Genomic DNA, 15,195 nt, shown 5'->3' with positions numbered 1-15,195 from the left:
CCAGCATGCCCGACCTCCTCTCTCTGTCTTCCATCTTATTTTTTCCATAGCATTTACCACCTTCTAACATACTATGTAATTTACATACTTATTATGGATATTACTTACTGCTTTCTTCATCAACTAGAATGTAAGCTCTGTGAAGACAGGAGTCATTGCTTTGGATTTATCCAAAGTGCCTAGAACAATGCTTGGCATGGCGTAGATAATAAATAGTTGTTGAGTAGATGAATTAATGAATGATTGGTGTTCAATGCTTAGCAAGGTGAAGGGCTGGGATTCATTGTTGTGAACAATGGGGAGGTTGAACTTTATTAGGGACAATGGAACTGAAGGAAGTTAATCAGAGGAGTTATGTGTTTCTATTTTATGTAGGTTATGTGGAAGGGAAGATAGGGATTAGGGAGACCTAATCCAAGTTTAGGATCAAGAGGTTTGGAGCCAGGTGAGGAGTGTGGGGACTAGGAAGAGGGAGACATATCATGGAGATTAGACAGACTTGGCTCCATGGGCTGCTTTGAAAGCAGGACTGACGCTGATTCCTTGGTTTGAAGTTGGCCAACTGGGCGGAGAAGCTGGTCATTCACTGACTCTGAGACCAATGCTTGTGTATTTGTGCGTGCATGTATGTGTGTGTGTGCATGCGTGCGTGCGTGCGTGTGTGTGTGTGCATACTCAAGGGAGGCTGGTCTATGCTGGGTTGCAGGCTGTACCAGCCATGTCAATGGCACTGTGCATCTGACTTGGATGTTGGGAGCCATTCAGTGTGGAACTGACTGTGCTACCAGAAGCCTGGAGTGATGCATAATTGCCTACTGGTGGGAGGGAAAAAAAATCAAACAGCAGAGTGATTATCTGACTGTCTTCTGCTTGGTGTTCTAGGGCTGGACTGAAGGCCTTGAGGAAAATACGGTCTGACTCAGAGAGGCTACTCAGTGCTTCTCAAGTCAGAGCAGGCAACACAGTACTCAGTCTCCCGAGGGGGTCTCCTGTGGGGCCAAGCTCAGGCTCAGTGTGTCCTCTTTCCCCTTCATCTCGTGCTTCATCCATTGTGGCTGCGTGTATGCCATCCCTACTCCTCCCCTTGGAGTCCTCCCCTCTTCCTTTCCCTCCTCCTCCTCCTCCTCCTCTTCCTCTGACTGTGTGATTGCTTGTGGCCCCTAGACCTTCTTACTGATCACAGCCTCTGTGCTAACAACACACTGTTAACAACTAAGGGGCCTCTCACACTGGACCATGTGGACTTTCGGCACCTGTGGGCAGACACCCCCACACCACAGTGGCAAGAGACCACCAGGTTTTGGTCCCAACTCAGCTATGGACGCTGGAAGTGGGACTTGAAGAGAGTTCCCTTTCATTTTGGAATTTCAGGGTCCTCATCTGGGAAGAAGCATAGAAATAGCTGCCTCAGTCAGAATGCTGGAATCTTAGGGTTGACGGTTGGAATGCATAGTTGGATTTGCTGTGGTCAGGAGGAAGGACGTTTTGATCTTGCATTTGCAGATGTCACGTGAGATAACATCTGGGTCATATGAAAGTCCCCTCTCACAGCATCTTTGTTGAGTGGTACCTTCTGCATTGAGAAACATCTCAAGAAATAACCATGTAAAATCTGTTCCTAAGGACATTAGGTCATAAAAGCATTCCAGTATTTGATGAATTTTCTGTGAAATGCCAACATTTCATGAGTTTCCTCTGAAAGTTTTGAAACGCTTTTAATGTCCTACTGAAAGCATTTTGTAAAAGAAGTACACTTAGATCTATAGTCTCCATACTTCAGTTAGCCCTTATGGTGGCCACATGCACTACACCCAGATCTTAAGAACCTTCCTTGTACATCATGCAGAAGGGAGCAGATCTGCCTGCAATATAGTGGGAACCACTTCAGGATGCTGAGCAAGGAGAGAAACATTCCTCCTTTCCCTCTTTTCCCTCTTTGGCATGGAGTAGAGGCCAGATCGCAGAGAAGTGTGATTTAGATGTCTTTGGATGAGTTTGGAAGGTTGGGATACGTTGAATGGAGAGATGGAACAGAATTAAAAGCTGCTATGCATGGAGCATCAGAGTTGATGGAACTTTTAGATTCTTCGATAGGAGAAGTGAGGAAGAGAAGGGAGTCAGGTGAAGCTCCGTGTTTGTTCTTGACCTTCTTAGAGAAATATCTTGGAAAATGGTCTGTACAGCTAGTGGAAGGTAAAGGAGCAGAGACTACAAGTATAGACAGTGCTTTGAAGGAGCGTGTCTGTGTGAGGGAGCTGGAGGGAGGTAGAGGGTCAAGGGAGATTTTCCTTTTGTTTTTGAGGTATGGGAAGTCCAAGCATATTTATATGCTGATGGAAGGAGTCTTTGCTGGGGGGTCACCTGGCAGGGCAGAATACAGAAGTGATAACTGATGGGCAAGACTCCTGAGCGGTACATGGTACAGAGGAAGGAAGAAGCACACTCATCTTCCTCTGAGGAAGAGGATGTGGTAGGAAGAAATGGAAAGCATTACAAATTTGCGGGTAATGAAACAAAACAGAGAGTTTATATGTAATCCCTCTCTGATCAACCTGAAGTAGGAAGCAAGGTGCTCTTCTGTGAGACAGGGGAACGAAGTGGGGCTGGGGCTTGGGAGAATGTAGCAGGTCAACTTAGAACAATGGAGGTGAGTTGCCTGAGGCCCAAGGGGTGTTAAGGCTGCAGCTGGGATGGGACCCGGCATAGGGCGTCACTGGGTCATTATCCCCGGCATAAAATGGGAACTGATAGGGCAGCAGCAGAAGCAGATGGCTGCTTTGCCCCGTGGTTCTACTTATGGGAAGTATGGCTGGGGAGCTATAGAGCAAGGAACCAGAAAATTAATGAAATGATGGTTTAGAGCCATGGGATTAAGAGAAGCCTGGAACAGGGAGCTGATATGCATAGAGAACTCAAAGAGTGGGATACCATGATAAGGTCAGACAAAAGATGGTAGATGGTTAAAAGAGCTGAGAATACCTAGGCTGTGGTCAGATGTTAGATTTTTAAGATTTCAAAGCCAGAAACTTTCTGGGTGGTGACCATAAGATCCAGGGTCTGGCAGCTGATGGGGAGGTAAAAATGGTCACTAACATTACACTAAATACAACCCTAAATGCTTTAGGTGCCTTTTCCCATTTAATCTCATGGAAATTCTTACTTTACAGGGAAGAGACTGAGGCAGAGAGGGAAGAAACAGATTGATGAAGGAGCCACAAATGAGCCATTGTTCGAGGCTGGGACGTGAAGGTAGGGGGTCTTTTCCATTCTCAGCCGCTTTTCACACCACCATGATAGCAGTTGGCTGAGTCAGCTCTGCACGTTAATGTCCCTCAGGATGATGGCGGTGGTTGGGTGGAGAGGAAGAGGGTAAAACAGGAATTGAATCTTCCATGAAACATTGGCCTATACCCACGTGACAGCTGTAGTATCTCTCTGCCCTCGTTGGATCCACCACCTTCCCATATGGGCCAAGTCAGCTAGCTCTGTGCCTCAAAGGCTGATAAGCTTCATCCTGGGCACATTTGTCATGTTTCTGGCTCCGTGGCTGGCTACTGGAAGCTGGTCTTGGCAGTGGATTCAAGTCCCAGCCATTAGTGGTGGAAACTGGAGAATTGGAGGGATCAACCTTGGAACGTCACTACTGTCCCAGGAGGGAGAGTCACCCACAAGAAAAGTGCTGTTAAGCAGGATTGTGCATTGATGGGGGAGAGTGAGTGGCCTCTGTGTTCCTCACCACATTCCTTCATCAGACCCCGACGTATAGTGTCCGTGGGGCCATGTTTTCAAGGGGGTGTTAGTGCCGCAGGCACCTTTCAAATTGTGTGGTTGCTTTCCTCAGAATAACCATCCTAGATGCACTCGTGGTCTGGATCCAGGCGAGCGTTCTTTGTGAATACTCTGGTTGTTCACTACGTTTGTCCATTTATGCCTCTTGGTTGCTTTAAAAATCTTGTAATTTACATCCTTTTTCCTCTCTGTTTATCCCATCACAAAGAGGATAGCATGGCATGGTAGAAATGTCTGGATTTGCCTGTTTATTCAGCCCCTGTTAATTGGATTCTTCAACAGACACAGAAACGTGTTTGGGAGACAGGTGGGCTTGGATTTAATCCTCGTCGTGTGCTATCTGTGCAGGCAGGTGGCACGTCAGATCATATTTTGGATGTCACCAATGAGTGGTTTTTAACCTGTAAATGATAGGGGCATTCTGTGACCATGAGGGAATGTATTATACTCTTGGATCCAATGCTCAGTTTGTTTTTCTGTACAATGGGGCTTTTGTATCAACTTGGCCCAGTGTTTATGAGAAATCAATAAGAGAATATTGTTGAGAGTCCAGTGCAGTGCCTGGCATATGGCTTCATCCCAATCTGTTGATTCCTCCTCCTTCAAATCACATACTTATTTTAAGTGACAGTGAAATGCCATTTCCCTGGATATAAAAAAAATAAAACAAAACAAAACAAACCCCGCATTCCCTACTGGCCACTGCTCTGCAACCAGTATGTCTGAATCATCCAGGCCTGTTCTGCGCTGACAGCTTCCATTTCAGGACTTCTGGACCTGGAATAAGGTCATCGGGTCTGGCGGGGCCCATTCTCGCTTTGGCTTTGTGGGAAGTCACTGTTCTGCCTTAGCCTTGCTGGGTGTTTCAGCTTGGATATTCTGTCATCCGGCTTCACGTCCTGTCTCTTCTCACACATGTTGTGCCATTTGTTCAAACATAAGAAACGCTGTGATTCTGTGAAAAGAGCAGAGCATTTCGAGCTTTGCCACCTGGGGTCGGCTCCTGGCTTTCAACCTTTCTAAGTGTCTATTAAGAGCAACTCCACACGGTGCTTATGAAGTCCAGTGACATAAGGCATGTGAGAATTCCATGAAAAATGTGAGAAGCTAGATGGATATTCGTTACAGTTTTATTTATTATTATCCTTTAATTTATATACCAACACCTACCTTTTGAGGCTGGGCTGCAAGAATGTCACAGATGGTTTGTTAAAATATCATTAATATGTCAGGCAATTAATGGAGAATGGAGTACAGTTTACTCCATGTTTATGCATTAGTTATTTACCTTTAATGTTAAGCAGTATTTGTTGGTCTGGCCTGTTGAGCTATGGATAGGGAAGTTTTGAGAATCTATTTTCAGGGGTTTTTTTTTCTTTTTTTTTAGTAGCTTAAAAGGTCCATGCATCATCCTCAATGACTTTAATGGAGATTAAGTGAACGAAGTTCACAATATTGTCAATGGTAATTAAAAATACAACTTCAGATCTGTCAGACTCATTGTGTTAGGAATGGTAAGAAAAGTCAGTGATCTGGCTTCGGAGCTGAACATGATAATCACCCCAGGTTCCCCTTCTGCTTTGTGTCTGTGCCACCCACAATGCTTATCCTGCGCACTCTACCCTTACTGTATCCTCTTCTCCAGAATCTGTCATGGCTCCCTATTGCCTGATGGGTCCTTCAGAGTCCTGATTGTGCCATCTCGGACAATACTGTCCTGCTTTTTCCCATTTGTAATCTGTGTTCCGGTGTTTCCAAGATTTACTGTCACCTTGATTGTTAATTTTTGTAAGAGCACACCTGAGGGTGGAGAGGGGGCAGAATGGTACCATTGTGATGTTCCGTGACCGTTCTCCTGGAACCTTAGTGCTAGCCCCACTTTCTGCCCCTCTTATGAACCTGCTTTTGGTCACTGCACGCGTCACCGTATCTATCCTGTAGTCTGTGAGCAAGCTGGAGCAGATTTGACCCCGTATAATCACATAGCTCCCACCATGGTGTCCACACAGAACATAACTTCACAGAGTTCCCCAAATGCATTAATATCGGGCTCTCCTGGGTCTTCAGAAGCCCTGGTGTTGAGTCAGGAAAATTCCCCAGTGTTGGTCACCTAGATTACCCTCCCCAGCATACATGAAGTAGGTCTAGAGCATGAGGGCAAGGGTGGGAAAGGCCTGTTTGGAATGGTGTGCCAGTGTTCCCCTGCTGTACCAAGTTACTACAAAGTGAGTGGCTCAAAACAACACATTTATTATCTTACAGTTCAGGAGGCAAGAAGGCCCACTGGGCTAAAATCAGGAGGGCTGCATTCATTTCTGGAAGCTCTAGTGGGTAGCCCTTTTCCCTGCTTTTTCCGGCTTCTAGAGACTGTCCACTTTCCTCAGCCCACGGTCCCCTTCCTCCAGCTTCAGAGTCAGCAACGTTGCACCCTCTGACCATTCTTCTGTCTTCCTCCACACCCACACTGGTGTCTGATCTACTGAGAAAAATAGAAGCCATGGTCATTACACAATCCTTGCCGAATCACTCAACGCGCCAACTATCAGCCAGACACTCAAACGACACACATTTACAGATGCATGCTACACACCCACTAGAGATCCTGAGACAACTGTCTCTCATCGCGGGGCAAGGGAGATAAGGTCCTAATGAGGCAGGTCACTGTGAGGAAGTCTTCAGAGAGGGGTGAGCACATTAGCTGACTCTTGAAGGAGACACAGGTCATATAAAGGTGCCCATGGGGCAAAGTAGGGAGAGCTTTTCTGGCAGAAGGCACAGCCTGTGCAAAGCATAGAGGTTTAGACCAGCATGGCATGTTCCAGAGTCAGCCAGGAGCTCTTTTTACAAAAAAATGTTTTTTTCATCTTGGAGCTCATGGAGGCCTACTGGGATCATGACTTCTAAAATGCCAATTTTGTCTCCAAGGCTGTGGCCCAAGGCCTTTTTTTTTTTTTTTCTGATTGTAAGCAAGGTCTTCTAAACCAGAGGGAGCATGTAGCTCTTCTCAAAAATGAAAGTGTTTATGCCTGAGATAAAACTGAATTTTATGTAGGCAAGACATGTATTTCCATGTACAGGAAAAGTGACCCCTGGCAGCAAACTAACGTCCAAGCAATCCAGGGAAAGGCAACTTGCTTCCATGGAACAGCAGCATGGTTTCTGCTAAATTCTGAAGCAACCTTCCTGCTGAGGCCATTAGACACCAAATCCATATGATGTTGTATCTCTTAGGGATTTAACTTGTTTGAAAGTAAGTGAGTAAGATTCAGGGGAAAAAAAAGCAGCTGTTTGATGTGACTTGACTAGAGATGGTGGGGAGAATGGCTGATAGTGGGGAAATGATAAGAGGTAGGTAGGTGTTACAGGCACATTGCGTCTCCTCAAAATTCATGTCAAAGTCGTAACGCCCAGTATCTCAGAATGTGACTGTATTTGAAGATAAGTTTTTGGAAGAGATAATGAAGTTAAAATAAGGTCACTAGGGGGGCACCTGGGTGACTGAGTCAGTTGATTTTGGCTCAGATCATGATCTTACGGTTTGTGAGTTTGAGCCCCGCACTGTCAGCGTGGAACCTACTTGGGATTCTCTCTCTCTTCCTCTCTCTCTCTCAGCCCCTTCCACACACATTCTCTCTCTCTCAAAATAAAATAAACTTAAAACAATAATAAATAAGGTCATTTAGGATAGGCCCTAAATCCAACGTGACTCCTGTCCTTGTAAGAGGAGGGTAGGACACAGACACCGGCACACAAGGAAGACCATGTGAGGATACAGGGAGAAGATGACCATCTACAAACTAAAAAAGGACACCAGTCCTTCTGGCACCTTGATCTCAGACTTTCAAGCCTCCAGAACTGTGAGAAAATACATTTCTATTGTTTAGGACACCAGTCTGTGGTGCTTTGTTATGGCAGCCCTAGAAAACTAATATAGTAGGTCATAAAAGAATATAAAAATCATTGGATGCCATACGTACTGGATGCTGTGATGTATCACTTAGATCTCCTTTCAAGTCCGATGGCCTTATTCCTCCAGTTGCTGCAAATGCTGTGGGCAAGACAGCCCTCAGCTATCAGCTTGTTTTAGGAATGTGCCTTGGATTGAGTTGCCTTGTCCGAGGACATGACCCTTTCCCCAGGGTAGTCTGCATCCAAGACTTGTTGACGTGTGTGTTTTAAGGCTTGGTCACTTTGCCCTACTTGGTTCACCTCTGAAAGGTCCTCTGGGTTCAGAACTTCTCTTGGGGTTGAATGAAGGGCTGAATTAGAGGCTTCTTTTCAGTCTTGCTCCCTTTCCATCCCTTCCCTTCCATATGGATTGATCCCAAGACTGCTTCTTAATACATTCCTGTATGCTAACCTTTGTCTCAGGGTCTTCTTCTGGAAGAATTCAACCTGTGACATCATAATAAAGAAATTGGACTTTCTCATGAAAGCATTGGGGAGTTATTGAGGCATTACATTTGGATTTGTAGTGTGGCTGGTTTGAAGGCTAAAGTAATGAGGGTCAAACTGATGCAGGTAGACCAGTCAGACAGATAGAAGCTTCTCCTGGGAGTGGGGAGGCTCGAAGCCATTCCAGTATATGGATTGCATTGTCCTGGCTTGACTGGCATTTATCTCTTGCTCAGAACTTTGAAGGAAGCTCAAGTCTGGTCTGTTTTCCAAGATGTGAGAGTCAATCAAGATGGGCTTAATGTTTTGGCATGTCCTCAGGGATGTAGAGATGAATCGGAGGATAAGATATGCACGTTCTCCTTACAAGCTGCAAGGGTCTCATGAGCTCAGTCTGACTGGACATAAGCTCTCACACACCAGCGCTAGCTACCTGTGGCTCTTGCCTCACACCATGCCACGACCTGACCCCGAACAGTTGCTAATGCAGTTTCTTCTGACTAAACTAGATTCGCTCTTGCTCCGTGACCTTTATTTACTTTATTCATCACTAAAGTCTCTGTTCTGCACCTATTCTGAAAGGAACTTTTACTGATGACTCCCTTAGGCTGGGTTAGGCATCTTTTTACTGTATTTTTCTAATATTTCTTTTTATTCAACCACTAGATAGTCAACTCCAGGACAATAGAAACTATGTCTTCTTAGGGATTTGGAGCAAAAGAAGCCCTGCACTCTTCTTCCCAAAATTTGACCATTAAAAATATATACACAAGGTACTGATTGCTGAATGGGGATCCCTTTATCTACTTTAATAGCGGTTGTTCAACACCCAGTAGTCATCAAACCTAGAGACTCTAGTAAACTATGTAGGAGCTTGTGGCTTAAACCTGGGGCCAAGTGGTATCTCCTACTTGCTACCCTATGTTTAAACTTGAGGACCTGAAAACTTGAACAAATCCCAAGAAAAAAAAAGCATGACTTGTAGACTCCAAACTCTCAACTTTGTGAAATAGAACTATATGCCTGCCTGCATCAACCATAAAAGTTAAGAGTGGGGTAAAGGAGAGAGAGAAGGAAAATGGTGAGTCTGTCCCCTGAGAGGGGTCCTGCCCTGCTGGGTTCACAACAGAGTGGTAGGAAGGAGAAGGAGAATGTATGGCACTAGAGCCTGGATGGCAAAGGGAAATGAAAGAAGGGTTGCCTGCCTTTGGGACAGTATCCCTACCCACTAGGCAAATGCAGCTCATTGAATCTAAGCTGGCCAATTGGATTAGACATTCTCCTTGCACAAGAAGGGAGGAGTGAGAAGGTAGGAGCACCAGAGTTCCCTCTAAGGCATTTCCCTACGTGAGGTGGATGGAAATGTAGCCTTTAGGAGGTGAAGTGGAAACATGGGGGAAAGTATACATAAGACTTTCATCCAAGCATCTTGACCTTTGTGTCCCCAGAAACCAGTACAAGTGTGGCCCAAAGTAGATATCTGTTAACGCTTATGGACAGAATGGGAGAATGCCTAAGAAGTGACAGTCGCTGACAGATTTGTGGCTCTGCATCTTTCCCCATTTCTCTAAGTCCCTAATTAATGTCCTTGGCCTGAGTGGTATTATAAATGTAGCTCATTCTTAACTTTGCAGGCTTGTCTCTGAGTTCCCCCTCAGAATCTCTTGCAACCTCATCTTTAGTCACGTATGTCATGAAGATGTTTGTTACTTAAAATGAGCTCCTGCCATGTGGGCAGTTGGAAATGGCCAGAAGTGGGAACTAGAAGCCTGACCCTGCTGCTATCACAGGCAGTTAGGAGCTCCTTGTCAGTGTGATGGAGGGAACTCTCTTTGGGGCCAAGAAGTCCTTGTTATCTGACAAGGATTGACACGGTAGAGAAGGTGAATATAGGGAATAGATGGAAATCAATGGTAGGTGGGTACAGAGGCATGGCTGCCTGTGTTCCATCCACTTATGGCAAAATGGAAACAGAATGAATCTCCCGAGTAAGGACTGGGAAGAGACTGACCAGGGATTATGGCCCCCTAAAAGCAGATGAGGATTCAGGACCGAACTCTAGTCTCAGTTGAGACCTAGAAGTGCTGGACAGGGAAGTGGGGGCAGTGCCCCACATGCTCCTGACACGGGAGGAGTTGACCCATGCACACAGTGATGAGGAGGGGGCTGTTGGCAGGCAGTGTCCCTTCTTGGAATCCACATTATGTGGCCAGTTCATATGTTGGTTACTCTGAGTTGCTGACTTGGGTGTGAAGCATGTGCTGGTTCCACACCTTGGCGGAGCTAGACTAGCTCTTTACTACACTGTGGTAGGTGCTATCATGTGCTTCTGAAGTTCCCTTCAATGAGGGTTTACTTCCCAGGGTGCTGGAGGACTGTTGGCAGACAACCTTGACATCTGTCCCCTCTTTTGGTGCAGAAAGCCACCCACCTAAGATCGATCCCCCTCTGTCAGGTGGCCAATCTAATTAAATAGTTGATGTGGAAGTGTGAAGTATTTTAGCTCCACTAGAAACAATGCTGAAGGGTCAATTCTAACTCTAGAGCTTTCTGCAAGGTTAGTCAAAACTACCATTGGGTTTGCGGTACGACTGAATGTCTCGCTCTGCTACTGACCTCGGTTCTCATCCCTTCCCCAGGTTTTGATCTGCAGGGCACTCCTAATAAATATCTGACATGCTCAACATCTCAACACTTTATTCCTGGGCAGTTAGGCCTGTGACTCTTCCCTCTGTATTGTTCTCTCTGATCTGGTTTGGGAAGAGCCAGGAGTGAGTTTAGGTTGAGCACAAAAGGGCAGGTGTGGGAGTGGTAGGAGAAAAGGGCCCAGGTTTACACAACATTGGATCTAGAGACCCTCAACAGAATTTATTCAAGGCCTGGTTGATGGTGCCAGTGACATCTTATACTGGTAATGTTCACAAGAGATGCTCTTATGTGGAAAAGGGCGATGGTGGTTACCCAGAAGCAGATGGCTGATGTTATCTGGACAGAGAGAACTGGGGGACCCTGGGCTTGATCTCAGGAAACAATAAGATTGCCCATGAGTTAACAGATATTTTTAGAATGCTTCTTTGTTGAAGTTTGGAAAGTTTTACAACTGATTCTGAAAATTGAAAATGTAATTGTCATGGTTATACCCATTATGTAGCCTCAAATGTGCCAGTGTGGATTTGAGTCAAAGAGTCCCTGGAAAGGAGGGAGGCAGACCGGAGAAAATTCTATGAGTCCTACTTGAAGTCTCATTGCCTGGCTCTGTCTTGGGTAAATTCCTCTCCTCTGAGTTCACGAATCTGAGTAATGGAAAGAAAAATCCCTATTTCTCATATTTGTCATGGAAACTGAAAAAAAAAAGTCTCCCTTCTCCTGCCTCTATCCCACACAGCCTCTGGAAAGTTATATTCCTTATGTATTAATTTCTTATGAATAAGTAATTCTTTGAGCATGTCCTTTTTGCCATGTACTCTGCTGAGAAGTGGAAAAATAGAAAACAGAAAAACACGGGCCAACCCTTGAATAGCTCTCAGTTTCCCGTGGGGGGCAGACCCAGAAATGGTTTATGATTAGGTAACTGAAGAATGTGTGTGGAAGGCTTAGGCGCACAGCCACCCCTTCCCCATGAAGGTCCCGGTAAGGGGTGTGCATAGCATACATACAAGGGTAGCAAACAAAAGGCCCCAGATAACACAGTTATGTTCACTGGGCAGAGAAGACCTAGGAAGGCAGGCTGAGCCCTGTTGACTTCCCCCATTTCCTCACATACCAAGGATTCACATAAAAGCAAGTCTGGAAGTCTCCATCGTCCCAGGGTCTCCCATGCCCAAAGCCAAGTTCTCAGATTTCTCCCTCTCTGGACACAAGGTGCATAGAGAGAATTACAAACCAGTTATGGCTGCCAGAAGTTGAAGAAAGCAGAGCCTTGGGACAGGCGACTGAAATCCTGGGTAGGTCCCAGGTCACTAAGGACGACAGTGATATCTGTAGTTTCTTACTTGTCCTGAGAACGAGTGGTCTGAACTTGCACGTTCATCGAAATGACCAGGGGAGCTTTAAAGGAGGTGGCTCCATGGTCTAGTGTCTGGACAGTGGTTCTCAGTTGGGTAGGGGGCAGTAAGAAATGGTTGGCAGGGCCACAGGAGAGTCAGGGCTCTGGGCTTTTCAATTCTAGTGTGCAGACTCCGGAGACTGTTGGGTTTGGATGTCACACACTAGCCTGCCGAGTCCGTTGGAATCAGGTAGACTAAGGTTGCTGGTGGTGGAGACTCCTGGAAGCCAAGAAGGAATACAGACTTTTCATGAGAGGCCAGCATCATTCCCAAGTCCTTACATTGCCTTGGCTCTGGGGGTACTAGGCCAAACGAGAAGAACATTCAAATTTTTAAACAGACCTAGTAATGAGGAATCACTTTCTCCAGAAATCACTGGTCCCATTCTGGGGTCATTCTGACTGTTAGAAAGTCGTTCCCCATCCCATGCCTTCCACTCATTGGTTCCTGTTCTATCCCTCAGCATTGGTGGAATGAGCCAGAATCTGTGATGCTTGAGGCCTATTTTAGCTGAAATTAGTAATCAATAAAATCTACGGTCAATAGGCACAAGGCAAAATAAATAGTCACATGAAGGTGACCAATCCTAATTTAATGAGAGTGATCCATCACTTCAAGCAAAGTGCCATTGGCCCCAGATATTGGAATCAGATCCTTCAACAGAGGGATGCGGTCGCCTGGGGAGGGGGAGAATGGGAATGAATGTGGGACTTCAGCTTAGTTCTTCCGCTGCCCCTGCACATGAAAATTGGGCCACTCAGCAGCGAAGCTGCCACTGAGCAACATTTATAGGTTATACTTGTGTGGAAAAATGATTGACATAAATATATTTAATGTCTAAAAACACAAGCACTGATTATTCCGTGAAGAAAGTATTAGGAAACTCATTAAGAACTGTGTTTTTGTGCCTCTATTGGCCTAAGCATCACAATTAGCCTCCACACCCACACAAAATGCAGATACAGTTGTAAAATGAATTTTGAAAATTGGGTCCCTCAAGCTTTCTGGTTCCCATGCCAACTGTGTATGTTTTGTGTCACTTGGATCTTGATTGCATGAAAAATACTTCTTGTTCTAGCACTTCCATCACTTCCTGAGACACGTGGCTGACACTTTGTACTTTATATGTGAAAAATAAGGCTGTATTGTTTCAGCCACTTTTGCGGGGCGTTTTGTCACTTATAGCAGAGAGCATCCGTGCCTTTCCAGGCAGTTCCTGCCTTTTGTGGGACCTTCTTCTCAGCAGATCTTTCCTGTCTAGTTCAAGGTCTCAGCCTGAGAGCCCACTTAAACTCTTTGTCATCCCACCTCCTCCCAAGCCACCACACCTCCCCTTTTCCCCCCTAACTTGTCAAGTTGACCTGCGTGCTTGTATCCCTGACTTCCTAATACCTTGTCCTCTCTTCTTGTGGAATGGGACTCCCATCCCACCACTGGAACCTCTCTTGAAAGTCATTAGAAAGGTCCAAGTTGCCAAGCCCCGTGAACCCATTTCAGCCCCCCTAACCTGGGGCCCTTCACTTTCCCTCTGTCCCCCAAACTTTCTCCTCTGCGGTACTCACGAATGCTTCCGATGGTGCACCACACCTGAGCTCTGGCTGCCTTGCTCCTTCACTAACTTAAAAGTTCATTCCCTCCGAGCATCTTTGGTCCTCTTCCTCTCTTTCTCTGCGGCGTTTCCTTGGGTGATCACATCTCCGGGTTTCAAGGAAGACCTCCATGCGGCTGGTCCTGCCATCTCCATGGCGGGCCCTCACCTTTAGAACCAGGGGTCTCACAGTCCAGCATCCTGACCTACACGTCCAGATGCACCTCGACTACAGTATGTTTGAAACGAAACTCTTTGAATTCTCTCATGAGGCTACTTTTGTTAGGGCATGAAACGTGGCTTTCACCTGGCTTCTGGGGCCAGGTCTATGACATGTATCTCCGTTTTACTACCAAATCCCTTCACCATGCCAGAGCCGTGTTACTGGCCCCACCGTGTCAGAGCAAGGCAGACGGTAGGCTGCCTCCGTGCAGAAATAGAGCTTCACGTGGGGTAGACAGAGCCTGTGGTGACTCCCATGGCCCCGAGGAGTTGGAGCTGCAGGCCACCGGGCAGGGAGAAGAGGTGGAGGGAGAGCTTGCAAACCAGCAAGCTCTGATCCTTGACTTCTTCACTGTATGTGTCCCCTCTCAGAGTGCAGAGTCTATGCAGACAAGGAAGTTTTCTTTGCTTCACTGCTTGTTCTGGGGCACCCGGAACAGTGCCTGATGAGGACACAATAAGCATTTGCAGAATCAATGTATTGAATTGATAAAATATATTCCCAGCAGATTCAAATATAGAAGTGAATGCCCACAACTTGAACTTTTTGGATGGTTAATTTCTATTTAGTTGAAGGTGTTCTATTTGAGCCCTTTGATCCTGGAAAGTCACTGAAGTAAGTACCAGGAATGAAGGCGAGGCTCATGGCTTCTTCAACGAGGACATTCCTGAACAGTCTCTGGCCAGATAATAATAGAAAACCCTCCAAATAATGCATGTTGAGTGTGAATACTAACTAGGCGGCCATCATCAGGAACTTTGTTTATAAATCTGAACAACTTCTTTTTTTTTTTTTTAATACAAAGAGAAGGTGAGAAAGCCTTGCAACCCGTAGAGACACAGGACCAGAGACTTACACAGCCACATGAGTCACTTGACATCCTGAAGTCACTCCTGGCTTGTCTTCCCTTTCCAGAATTGCATTTGTGTCTGTTTTGGAGAAGACGGTTTTTGTGGGAAAAGTGTAAGTCCAGTGGCACATGAGATACCTCGATGTTGCTCATCCTTGCTGGTGGGGAGCAGTGTTGAGAACACAGGCAGCAGGAAAGGCATTCAATGGCCATGAGCAAGGAGCTGCTGTCCATCTCAGATAGAAATGAGCCCCCTTGGGTTTGGGGCTCTTCGAGAGCTTTCGGGGAATGCTATCTTGTTCTT

The 15,195-nt window shown here is 45.9% G+C and overlaps 1 long non-coding RNA gene across 4 annotated transcripts in view; it reads left to right on the top strand.

Moving 5' to 3' along the window:
- Positions 1-15,195, top strand: part of LOC109270823 (uncharacterized) — a 678,705-nt gene that overhangs the window by 274,751 nt on the left and 388,759 nt on the right. For all 4 annotated transcript variants that reach the window (XR_008423524.1, XR_008423526.1, XR_008423525.1 and 1 more), the window contains one exon: positions 3,168-3,249. This is a non-coding gene — a long non-coding RNA (uncharacterized LOC109270823). The remainder of the gene's footprint in view (positions 1-3,167; positions 3,250-15,195) is intronic.

The sequence above is a fragment of the Panthera pardus genome, unplaced genomic scaffold (assembly GCF_024362965.1).
Source record: "Panthera pardus isolate Hobbes unplaced genomic scaffold, ASM2436296v1 HiC_scaffold_19, whole genome shotgun sequence".
NCBI classification, from domain to species: Eukaryota; Metazoa; Chordata; class Mammalia; order Carnivora; family Felidae; genus Panthera; species Panthera pardus.
Note: the sequence above shows the minus strand (reverse complement) of the source record. Positions and strands in the feature narration are given on the sequence as shown.